This window comes from Solanum pennellii, chromosome 11 (genome assembly GCF_001406875.1).
Source record: "Solanum pennellii chromosome 11, SPENNV200".
NCBI lineage: Eukaryota > Viridiplantae > Streptophyta > Magnoliopsida > Solanales > Solanaceae > Solanum > Solanum pennellii.
Genome location: NC_028647.1, coordinates 1930537 through 1945005, shown reverse-complemented (window position 1 = coordinate 1945005; position 14469 = coordinate 1930537).

Here is a 14469-nt window from a genome sequence, read left to right as displayed (position 1 = left end):
TTTTAAAAATCGAACATGTGATTCTTCATTCAAAAGATCACCTGCTTTACAAATTCAATCTATCATTAATTTATTTCATGTGACGTATCTAAAATAGCAAATTAGATGAATCTATTATTGTTACAATATTTCTCCATGATTTTATGACAATAATAATTACTATTATAAGTTATTTTGCCACAAAACATCATATCCTATTTCTTCCATAGGAATTGAAGAAGAACAAAAATGAGAAAAATCAAAATCTAATTCTCCCACATCAAAAATCTCATTTACTCCCTCGTAGGAGACAATTGTATCTGACAATTCCATCATTTCTATTCGATCGAAATCCTCGATTACAAGCTTCTCTTCCTCCTCCTTCTCCTCCTTCTCGATTTTCAAATAATTCGAGACTATATCAATCACCATTTGTTGTATTACACATTCTTGAACAATATTAATACTGTCATTATTTGGTAGTAATTCTTTCTTAAAATAATATTTTTCTCATCAAATTGTGTCACTTCCAAATCTTCAAATTCATCAATATTATTGTTAGGACTCAATATAGGAATTTGTGTATATAAGATAATAATAATAAAAAGGGAAGAAAAGAGAGAAAATGCTAATATTTTTGAAAAAGATGGTTTTATTATTTTGTGAAAGACTGTTGATGATAATTTGAAATGTAAGAAAAAGATGTTTTAATATTTTGTGAATGGAGAATAAATTTATGTGATTCAATTTGATTAAGCAGAGGTTAGCTTATATAAGATTGTTACTATGTTTAAAATTTGTATATGATAATGATGAAAATAGTTAGCTATTATTTTAATCTAGATTTAATTGCTTGAGCTCGTTTTGATTTAAACATTTTTTATATTAATTTCAATGTCAAAAAGTTGTCCAAATACTGTGCATCTTTCTAGTTCTAGTAGAAATTAAATTTTTGCACACTTCTTAATTATAAAATGTTTATTTAAATTAACAATTATTTCTTGTTAAATATTTTATTTTATTAACACCCGTTTAATTAAAATATCAAGAGCATTTTTTAAAAAGATTATTAATAACTACTTTTTTAAATGTTAATTTTTAAAATGCAATTTTTCTTCCTTCCCATTTTAAATAGATGTATCTCCTTTTGGTTTTTCATCCGGTGTTCGGAGCCTACATTGAAACTTTGACTAAATTTGAATCTCGCATGGTAGGGCTCATTTTGAGGTGCCGCTCCGAATAAGATTTTTTCCATATCTAGGGCTCGAACCCGAGACCTTTAATAAGGATGAAACACTCCCACCAGTGCATCACAACCCATATTGGTAACTGATGTATCTTCCACCTTTTGTTGTTGTCAACACCATTGCAAAGACAGATGTCAACCCAAAAGGGAGTAAGTGAGGGGGGGGGGGGTCATGAAGTAGATGGTACAGTTATTGTCATGCTATAAAAGAATTATGGATTCAAATCGCGAAATAAACTCTTATATAAATGTCAGATAAAATTATGTACAATCAATCGTATGGTTTAACTTTTTTTCAAATGTCGCACATAAAAAAAACTTTAGAGCACTGAATTTTTCTTTATATATACACACAATAAATCCTTATGGTTTAACTCTTCTTCAAATTTCGCACATAACAGAAATTTTGGACCACCAAACTGTTCTTATATAGTGAAAAAACATATATTAGACCTTAATGGTTCAATTCTTCTTCAATCTCTACACATTACAGGAACTTTAGTTTATTGAACGATCATTTATCTAGTGAGGAAGAAGAATGGAAGCAATTTTACCAATTAATTACATTATTTATCATTAATTAATCAATATTTATGTAACAAATAATGTGATTAATAGGATACGCGATTTCATATTTCAAACCAAAACAATATTATTATTATTTTGTTATTAATAATAATGTTACCTAATAACAATAAGTCAATAACCATCGTTCCTTAATGACATAATTGTATGTATAATTTCTACTTACCAATCTCTTGACATTTCTATAGATTCTATTGGGCCTTTTGGTATATATACGTATTTATAATTTAATATCATAAGATTTACATTTTATTATTTTTTTTTAATTTAATACCAAGTCAAAATCAGATATATAAATTAAAGGGAAACTTACATATATATACTATAATAAAAAAATATTTACCATTTATAGCAGTAATATTTTCTTTTCACTTGACCACTTATAATTCATTTATAATACAAGTTTAATACATATTACAAAGAACAATTTATTATTCACATATAATACAAGTTTTAATGATGGATAATATATTTATCACACATTTTAATACACTTATAATACAATGTGACTTTTTTTTTACCAAACAAACATAATATATTTCAAAAACAATTATAATTCAAATATATTGCATACATAATTCACTTTTAATACATATTACAGATTTATCACAAATTGCTATAAATGGTAATAAACAAAAAGTATCGCTAAAATCAGTAATTATTTTTTAAAATGTATTAATTTATGTAATTTTTCCTAAATTAAAATAGAGGAATAAAACTGAGTAAATAACTAAAGGCCCTAAATTACTAAATATTGGTACGATTTAAACTATCTGCTTAACTAATAATTTATTATCTCGAAAAACTGTTATTATCCTTGATTTTAATTTTCTTCAACAAATAAAATAATTTCTCAAAATAATAATTATAATTAAGTGACGATAGGAGAAATCTAACTTATCATGGTATCAACAAACACGAATATTTAATTATTATTTGCCTATAATATTTTATTGCAAAAGAGAAACTTAACTACAGAGCATCTTCCGTAAAAGATTAGCTTTATAATTACAGATCTTCTTAATTTTTGTGCTAATTTAATGTTTAATTAGTATTAATAATGTTACTGTCCTATAAACTAAGGCTCATTTTCTAAGCTAAAAAATATTATAATGTTTGAAAATTTTCTGACATTTTCTGTACTGTAATTTTACTTTTTTTAGATCTAAGTTAAATTAAGATAGTCTAATTTGACTGATTAATAATTTGTTTAGCACTAATGACGAATAGTTAATTAGTGATTGACCGATTACAAAAGTAATATATCTAATGATTTGATGAGAATATTAACATCGTGAAATTTAATGATTTTCATGAATACCTTAATCAAGAAAATATACCGAAATTTATAGCATTTTCTTGTATTATCTACGACAAAAGTAATATAATAGATAAAGTATTCCATAAACACATCCTAATTATATAATAATCACTTAGTTTTTCATATTTTATTAAAACTAGAAAGTTACCTAATTACCTTACAAATTATTCCATAAGTTGTAATTAATATTTCTTTTAACTAAATCTTTTATTTATTCACTCAAACTATAATCACATGAGACATATACATTAGAAATATACACAATATATATATTATTTTATTTTATTTTTTCGATGATAACTTTTTAACTTTTATGTTGTGTGAATAACGTAACACCTATATTTATTTTCAACCATATATTTCAGCGTCAAACCCTTTAATTAAACGTGGGGATGATTTCATGACTCACGTGTATTCTTTTTATACTTTATATTCATGTCCCTTCATTATTTGTAACATATCATGATGTATCATGATTTTTCTATAGACAATGACCAAACATTTGACTATCATTTTATTGAAATTTTAAAATCGTCGTTTTAATTTGGTTGTCTGATTTGTTTTGAAATGAAATCTTAAAAACGAAAGAATTTTTTTAAGTTTTATTTCCTAAGATTAAAGATATATAGAATATATTCAATCTTATGATTTTTTTAAATACGTCATACAAAAAGTTTAAAATTAAAAAAATATTAAAACTAAATATATTATTTAATAAAATGAAAAGAAAAGTAAAACAAAGACACGAAGATATTGTGTTGATGGAGCTTAATATGTGAAGACGTCTTGTAAAATTCTATTTTAAATTCGATAAGATTTTGATGTATATCGTAGTTATTCTAATGTATTTTTCATATGTTCTATTTTAAGTAATTATGTTTGATTGAGCTTGAATTTCAAGAAATTAAATTACTTTTTTTTATGTGTAAATCAAATTTTTATTGGAAGTATCAAAAGTGTTTTTTGTAAATTTTTAATAATAAGAGATTCACGTGTCCTTTTTAAAAAAAATTAAAAATTAAAGTATGAATTATTAATCGAAGATTCTTTTCTTTTCAAGTGACTTGCACGTATAACAATATTCTCTATTTTATTTTCTTCAAATGCTAATGATTGACTATTTTTTCATTTGGGTAAATGCATAGTAATATCACTCTTGATTAGTATTATTTTCATCCCTTCGCTTTTGTTTGTTACTTATTCTTTATTTAATTCTTATTTTTGTTATTATTTTTGATATACAAAAAAAAAATTATAATTTTTTTTAATATTATATAAAATAACAAACTATTAATTTAGATTAAATATTATAATTCAATTTCATTTAATTCTAAAACATTTGTTATTCGTCTCTCTCTCCAAAAATCTCGCTCACCACTCTCATGATCTTGCTCGCAACTCTCACTTTATACAAACAAATGTATACGTTGTGTTTGTGTTTGTCTAAAGCGAGAGAAAATTGTGTATATATATATATATATATATATATATATATATATATATATATTCGTCCGGTACATTTATAATTATGCAAATACAAATCTCCTCTTTCGTCCAATACAAAAGTTGTATTGCATTTTTCTCTTTCTCGCTTTATACAAACACAAGTTATCAAATTATAATGTATAATCTGTATTGTATAACGCGAGAGAGAAAACGATTTGATATACAAACGTTTTATTTCAATTCGATTGTATACAAATTCAATTTTTATGTAGATATAAACATAAAAAATATATACATATACAAACACAATTTTCATAGATACAAACACCAGATTTATACAAATCGCTGCGATTTATACCAATCTGATGCCTGTAATTTCATACAAATCAAAGTTTTCTGCGATTTTATACAAATCTGATGCTTCATAACAAACATAAAATTTGTTATGAAGCACAATTATGCAAACTTTAGCTATAACATACAAATATACTTTTATGTTTATTAAATTTAAAATTTATAGCATAAAATAAATACACAAACATCGAAAAGATATCAAAAGCATCTAAAATAATTTCGAAAAGTCAAATTCACGCTTAAACTAATTAGATAATTTATTAATCCTCGTACGAATGAAAAGTGAATTCAATATTATCCTTAAAATTGATGTGACAAAAAATAAAATAATTTTTTTAAAAAGCACATTTTATTGAAATTTATTTATTCCTTTTTTTTATTGCAAAATACAAAATTTTAGGCACCCCCACCCCCACCTTCCCCTTTCTTCTTCATCTTCACACTATCACCCATTTTGGCTAAGAACAATTTTTCTTATCCTTTCCCTTTTCTTTTTCATCTTTACAATCCACCTTTTCCCTCTTTATCATTGTTTATTTAAAAAATATTATACATAAGATATAGTATTAATTTATTAATGTAATGACCTGATTAGTCATTTTTCGTAGAAATTATCATTTTACTTTTTCGATAGTGACCTCGAATTTCTATGGTTGAGTTTGAAAGTTGGTTTTGAAATTTTGAGTTACAAATTGACAATTTGGTAAGTTTTGAGTTTGAAAGGTTCAGTTGTTAAAAAAGTGGTTTTCGGTGTCCTCTAGAGTTTCGAGTGTCGAATGAAATTTCGACGACGCCATCGGTCTCGAAAATTGAAATTTAATCCGTGAGAGTTGTCGGCATCAGTTTTCGAGTCTTTTTTAAGGATTTGAGGTATTAAATTGCAAAATTATGAAATTTTAACCTTTAAGTTGACTTTGGTCAATATTTAAGATTCAGATGCTTGAATCGAAATTCAGAGAGTTTCGTTGGATTCGCGAACATCTTGAGTTCGAACTGGATCTCATGGTTGAATTAACATTAATTAGTTTACAAAAAATTATTTTAACTAACATATCTTCTACTATTTCAAACATAATCATTTTAGTTATCACTATTTTCTTCATTAGATAATTGCGTTTTGTATATATTAAGTAACAAACTATATATATAAAAAAGAAAATTCTCTTAATAGATCTTTGCATTTCATCTATTTATATTTGATTTTTATGTAGTAGCCAACCTAACTTCTTTTTTCTTCCATATACCTAATTCTTCATTTATTTTCCCCATATTTTTCTTCCTTCTTAATGTATAAATTAAATTTTGGGTTCACTATTTTTATTTCTTAAATAGTAGTAATGCTAGAAGGGTGATTTAATTAGTTTCTTCATTTGCAAATTAACTTAATTTTGTTACTAATTCCATGCAATATATCCATTAAGTATTACTAATTATGTTATATTCATCCATCATATTTTAGGCATCATTTACAAAACTTATCATGGTAAAAAAAAAGTAGGGGGATTAATTTGTGTATAAGGGAATATATATATGTATATAGTATGAATTAAATTAAAAAAACTTTCAAAATTGATTAACTCATGTACATACACATGTGATAATTCTTGATAAACATAAAATAATTTATACCTCAATTAAAATATGATTATTACCAATAAATGGAATGTTAAGAGTCAAAGGAAACAAGTAGAATCAACACTTTATTTAATATAGAGATTTTCTATGATTAGTATCGAAGTTTGGTAAAAGTTCGTTATATTATTCTAAATTTTTAATTATTTTCTTCGTATCAAATTATTTTTCTGTCCTATTTATTTTTTACGTGTTCTTTAAAAATTATTAATTAAGAGGAGTTTTTTAGTATTGAAGTGTTTGTTATCTTTAAGAACAATTACTACTAAGTATAAAATAGGAAAAAAATAACAATTTTGTTAAACTCCTAAAATGACCAATAATTTAATACAAATCATTTTTAATTATCACGGCATGTAATTAGAAATGGACTGAGTACAAAATTTTAATTCCTTTGTTCATTTTTACTTGTCTACTATACTAAAAATAGATGATCATTTTTATTTGTCCAGTTAGCAAACCAAAACATAATTATCACTCAATTTCTAATTTGCCCTTATTATTAGTAATAGTCATTTCTTAAAACATTAATTTCATTAATTATATTCAAATGATGAGAGAAGAAAATTGTTATTTTATCTTTATATTTAAAAATGAGCGAAACAAATACTTACTATTTATGGAATTCAAACATGCTATAGTTTTAAGTGACAAATTGGATTATAAATTTATGGGAAAAGGGTCAAATATGCTCCTAAACTATTCGAAAAGGTCTACATATATCCTCCGTCTAATGTTTGGCTCATTTATGTCCTCACCGTCTAACTTTTGGTCCAAATACGTCCTTATGGGCGTTAGTTGTCATATTGCATATATCCAACTCATTTTTCATTTCTTTAAATGTCACATGGAATTGCCATGTCATTTTGACCTTACCACATGACATTTATATGAAAATGAAAAGTATTTGGACTCATAAACGCCTAATCCGACCCATAAATTAACCTCCTTTTAAATAAATTATCCGACCGATTTTCAATAATTTTGTTTAATTTTTATTTTTTTCGATAAATTCCAAAAATGAGTAATTGATTAATAAAAAAAATAGGAATAATATGAAAAAATATAAAATTAACTCAAAAAAATTCACAAATAATTATAGTAACCTTAAATTCAATTTAACCACTTTTTTTAAAATTTTATTTTTTCGATAAATTCCGAAAATGAATTTAAAATTCAAATATGCTATAGTTTTAAGTCACAAATTGGATTATAAATTTATAATATGAGGAATAATTATACGTTCAAGTGTGAGACACTTTTAAAAAAGAAAATATTCTTATGATTAATGCTGTTAAATTAAATGGGATTATAATATGAGGAAGATTATATTTTCAAAGTGTGAGGCAATTTTAAAATAGAAAATATTCTTATGATTTATGCTGTTAAATATTCACGCTAAGTTCATTTTGTTGTCATCATTATTAGAAACAAAAATAGTTGATTAAAAAATCATCCTACGCGTTTATTTTGTTGTCATGATTACTAAAAACAAAAATAGTTTATTAAAAATATTAAGATAGAATCAATAATTTATTTTGTTTTAACTTTACTCTGATAAACGTAAAGAGTGTGATGGAAAAAAAAACGTTAATAATAAAAATTAAATAATAATTTTTTAATTTATTTTCACTTGTTCACTCTATAAAAACTAAATTATTTTAACATCAAAAAACTTTTTCTTTATTATATTAATAATAATATTTTAATATACCCAGTTATATATGTTGGGGTGGGGGGTTTGTAAAGGTGGGATTTTTATATATATATGGAATATATGAGTATTTAGTCTCTTAAGATATAGTGTATAAAAAAATAAATCATTTTGTCTTTCTGTTCTAAAATAGTATATGTAGTCATCTTTAAACGATATAAAATTTTCATAATATTTTAAGAGGTATCTTTATATTAATCTAAAAAAATTATAATTTATAATATTTATCAATTTTTTAATATTAAATTTATAATATAAAATTAATCTATTTTAATATATAACTTTAAAAGTTAATTAAATGGACTTTCGAAAAGTAATATGGTAACTTTTTGAAACATAGAAAGTATTTCAACTGGGTATTTTAAAAAAAATAAAATGGACAAAGGCTCTTACATAATTAATTACTATCAATTTTTGTGATCTTCCCTAGTAAATAATAATAATAATAAAAAAAATAGAGCATCTTCCGTTAAGCTTGCTTCGTAATTAATTAATGATCTTAATTTTTGTGCTGGTTTAATGTTTAGTCTTATTATTAATGCCTAAGATATATCACTCCCTAGTCTTTTTTTAATGTTTAATTAATCCATTAATTATAACGACTAAGTATGCATCCGTTCCTTGTATTTTTTTTTTAAAAAAATAATTAATTTCATGTACTTAGAGTAATTCGTTTGAATAAAATATATTTTCTCGTAAATGATATTTATTGGTGAAATTATACTAATGAATAATTACTCCAATTTTAGCGATAAAGGATACATAAATATGTTATTTAATTTAATACTGACAGCCTCTATGTTTTCAGTTTTGTGTGGATCAAAGATATTTAAATTATATAAATTGAACAAGTTAACATAAATGTCTTATGTGGCACAATGTTTATAGAATATCGCGTAGTATATGAATTGTACGTAAAATGTCAAGTAGAATATATGTGTCTATTTATTTAACACTATAAAAATATTAGTATACTTGTGTTATGTGTACATTTAAAATTGGAAGGAATATGGGGAACTTGTTATATGGTCTTATTTTGTAGTTGGATGAATATCTTCAAAATATTTTCTTACATAGAAATTAAGAGTGAATCATAATAAGGTTCTATAAATTTAGAAGTTTAAACTTTGAAATATGAATTTTAAAATATGTAGTTTACTTGGGATTTTTTTTTAAAAAAAAGATAAATCAATTTATAAAACTTCAGAATACATATATTTTAAGAATTTATGGTCAATATTGAAGCTCGACTAATTCAGATTCGTGTCGAATAGGATCTCATTCAAGAAATAACATTCCTACTAATAATTTTTTTATATTCAGAGTTTGAATCTAAAATATTTAATTATAAAAAAATAATTCTATCCACTGTATCATATTACTCGATCGCGAAAACAACTTTTAATTGACTTTTAAATTGCTAATCATATTGACTCGTCCAAGTTTGAATATAATATTATTAAGTCACCTTTTGAAAAGTGCATAGGACATGTCATTCTTAACAAAGAAACATGTCTATTTAAATCTAAAAAATTTAATATTCAATAGACTCCCAACTTCTTTGGGGGGTCCCGACCCCTAGTGAGTACGAAAAAAAAAGAAGAGAAAATATCTTAGTAAACTATTGGTAATTAGTAAATAAATATATTGATTCAATAATATGTAGAATTAATATTTATAAATATTCAACAATAATTTAATCAATACAAAAAAATAAAAATAATTCCTTATGTATACTCATATTTAATTAATAATTCATCACCCATTCGTCACATTTACTTTATGTTCTAAACAAATAATATAGTTTTTATTTGCAATAATATATGATTTATTTTTAGTGGAAAAAAAAAACACTAGCATAAATTGTTGAAGATTACCCTCAAGTTACCAAGCATCTTAGTGCCTATATTTTGATTTTATATAAACATCATTTTCACAAGTCATAAGTAATTAAGAAATACAAATACATTAATTTCTTTTGACTAAAAAAAATATTGTACTTATATATAAACATTATAATAGTACATATGGCTTTTATAATTAAGCTAGCTAATGCATAGATACAACATAATAGCCACATTGGCTATTTTAAAGTTCGAGCTAATATTAAAAAGTTATAATATTAGTTTTAATAAGGTAGTCTCTTGCTTTTGATATTTGTGTCGCGCCTCAATTTTACTTTCTGAATATGACTTACGCTCGAGAACCATTTCTGATCGCCAAGCAGCCCTTAGCCTGACTACATGACTTACATGACATTAAACAATATGCGGAAGCTTAAATAGGTGAACAAATGAACATTAAAGAATGTCTTAAAATATTGTCTCTGCAAAATACTTAACATGAACCATGGTTAGAGTAAAGAATAATCTGGCTTCGAAGGACTGAAACAACATAACTGAATTAATATATGAGTATGAAGTGAAAAAAACATTTAAACTTTACCATATAATATGCAATGAAAGCAACATGAAAATCATATATTTTACTTGTGGGGGAGTTTCTCTAACTGACAACTATTACTATGAGTGATACAACGTTTCACCATCCGTTGTCAGGCCACCCTATACTTTCCCTGGATATAGGATGATATCTTGACTATACATCCATCTAATTGACCTTCTCAAAATAAAGTAAGTGAGGAGTCGCATGAAGAGTCAATCTATCCTATCCTACGCTAGATACGTAATTCTATGCGACTTTCAAATCATAAGAGATTCTAATCTAATTCGGTGCTCGATACTACTCTCAAAATAATAGATATGACATTATCATCAATTCACCCATTACAAGGAATGAACTTCTTACTTGATTGAATTAGTACTTGATTGGGCATATGAACTTTAATTATAAGTTCATATGTACATTTTCTTAATATTAAAAAGTTATAGTAGTACTCTTTTGCTTTTTGATGTTATGGATTTTTTGCTTCGGTATGTTTTGTTATAGGTATTAGGAGTCATATTTTCTTTATTATCGTATTTCTTATTCGTAACTATTTGAATTTGATGCATTTGAATTGAGGATATTTTAAAAATAACCTTTTTGTTAGGACTAATCTATATAGATTTTATCTTTTCTGAATCTCATTTATAAAATTACATTTAGTATATTGTTATTATCAAACAAGAAATTTTATTTGTATTCAATTTATTTTTTAAAAATTTAGAAAAATTATTGCATTTCACTATATTATAATCAAATATCATGATTACTTGAAATATAAATGTTTATGTTTTTTTAATAGCGTCTCAAACTTCCGAATATTTTCACTTTGATTGGATCTATTTTAATAGAAATGTATTTAACGATTTATTTATATACTATGTTTGAAGTATGATAACATTATTTATAATTTTTATTGTAAAAATGTCAAATCAAATCAAATAATATTTGTAGGTTTTGAAATTTTATTTATGTATATGATTCTAGTTTGTTTGCAAATTTACGATGATGCAAAAAGTTATGAATAATTATACGTTAGGTAATTATAAAAAATTTCATAAAATTGAAAACATTAGTAGGGATGTGTTTCGAAACTTGATTTGATGCTCAAAATTGTGAGACATTCCAAAATCAATATCATGTTTAATGAAAAAGTTAAATGTACTTTTATTTTTTCAACTTTAACAATTTATGAGTAAGCAAATGGTTGCAAAAAAAAATGATTATACATCAAGTTATAATGAAATCTGTCTTAAAATTAAAAATATATGTGTTTTCCTATGTTAGAGCTTGATTAAATGCTTATGTTTATATAAATATAACTGAAGAAGAAAATAAACAGGTCAACTAATCAAATCAAATGAAAAAGTACCATACACATTTTAAATATCTCTAGGGTATTCATTCATCTCTAACTAAATAATAATACCTTCCTTAAAACTAGTATAATGTATTATTATCTTAAAAATAATGCAATGTATTGGCTTATTAAGTAATGTTTTCTATGTTGTTTACTTATTCATATGTAATACATGTTTTTTGCATGCTAATATTTGATGGTAGTAATGTGAGTTACCTTCTAAGAAAATATCACTTTATAAACTATAGGATAAAAGATTAAATATACAAAAATTGACAATAAGTAGGGGTCGTAAGACGCTACGCTAAATAGCATAACTAAATAATATGTGAAGCTAAATTTTTATTTATAATTTTTTAACGACATGTAATTGCATGAAATTGACTAGAATGACATAGAGTACAAATCAAATATAGGCAAAATAATTGATATGCATATAAATTTACTTTCGATTAAGTTACGTTGAACTTATTTCAATGCCTCTCTTTCAGTGGTTAAAATAAATATGTTACAAATCAAAGCAGAGTAGAGAATATAAGCGAAATAATTAATATACATAGAAAACTTACTTTCAACTAAATTCCGTCAAACTTATTGTCATTTCTCTCTACCCGTGGTCAACCTAAATATATTACAATCAAAGCAGAGTAGAAAATATAGGCGAAATAATTGATATACATAGAAAATTTAGTTTCAATTAAATTCCGTCAAACTTATTGTCAATTTCTTTCTACCCGTGGTCAACCTAAATGTATTACAATCAAAGCAGAGTAGAAAATATATGTGAAATAATTGATATACATAGAAAACTTAGTTTCAATTAAATTTCGTCAAACTTGATCAATTTTTCTTCTTCATTTTAATGTGAATAACGGCATTATCAATGTCTCTCTACTAGCGGTCAAAATAAAAGTATTAAAAATCAAAGCAGAGTAAAAAATAGAGACTAAATATTTGATATGCATATAAAATTTACTTTCAATTTAAATTTCGTCAAACTTGATCAATTTTTCTTCTTCTTTTTAATGTTAATAACGGCATTATCAACGTTCCTCTACCAGTGGTCAAAATAAAAGTATTAAAAATCAAAGCAGAGTAAAAAATAGAGACTAAATATTTGATATGCTTATAAAATTTACTTTCCATTAAATTTCATCAAACTTGATCAATTTTTCTTCTTCTTTTTAAATGTTAATAACGGCATTATCGACGTTCCTCTACCAGTGGTCAAAATAAAAGTATTAAAAATCAAAGCAGAGTAAAAAATAGAGACTAAATATTTGATATGCTTATAAAATTTACTTTCCATTAAATTTCATCAAACTTGATCAATTTTTCTTCTTCTTTTTAAATGTTAATAACGGCATTATCGACGTTCCTCTACCAGTGGTCAAAATAAAAGTATTAAAAATCAAAGCAGAGTAAAAAATAGAGACTAAATATTTGATATGCTTATAAAATTTACTTTCCATTAAATTTCATCAAACTTGATCAATTTTTCTTCTTCTTTTTAAATGTTAATAACGGCATTATCGACGTTCCTCTACCAGTGGTCAAAATAAAAGTATTAAAAATCAAAGCAGAGTAAAAAATAGAGACTAAATATTTGATATGCTTATAAAATTTACTTTCCATTAAATTTCATCAAACTTGATCAATTTTTCTTCTTCTTTTTAAATGTTAATAACGGCATTATCGACGTTCCTCTACCAGTGGTCAAAATAAAAGTATTAAAAATCAAAGCAGAGTAAAAAATAGAGACTAAATATTTGATATGCTTATAAAATTTACTTTCCATTAAATTTCATCAAACTTGATCAATTTTTCTTCTTCTTTTTAAATGTTAATAACGGCATTATCGACGTTCCTCTACCAGTGGTCAAAATAAAAGTATTAAAAATCAAAGCAGAGTAAAAAATAGAGACTAAATATTTGATATGCTTATAAAATTTACTTTCCATTAAATTTCATCAAACTTGATCAATTTTTCTTCTTCTTTTTAAATGTTAATAACGGCATTATCGACGTTCCTCTACCAGTGGTCAAAATAAAAGTATTAAAAATCAAAGCAGAGTAAAAAATAGAGACTAAATATTTGATATGCTTATAAAATTTACTTTCCATTAAATTTCATCAAACTTGATCAATTTTTCTTCTTCTTTTTAAATGTTAATAACGGCATTATCGACGTTCCTCTACCAGTGGTCAAAATAAAAGTATTAAAAATCAAAGCAGAGTAAAAAATAGAGACTAAATATTTGATATGCTTATAAAATTTACTTTCCATTAAATTTCATCAAACTTGATCAATTTTTCTTCTTCTTTTTAAATGTTAATAACGGCATTATCGACGTTCCTCTACCAGTGGTCAAAATAAAAGTATTAAA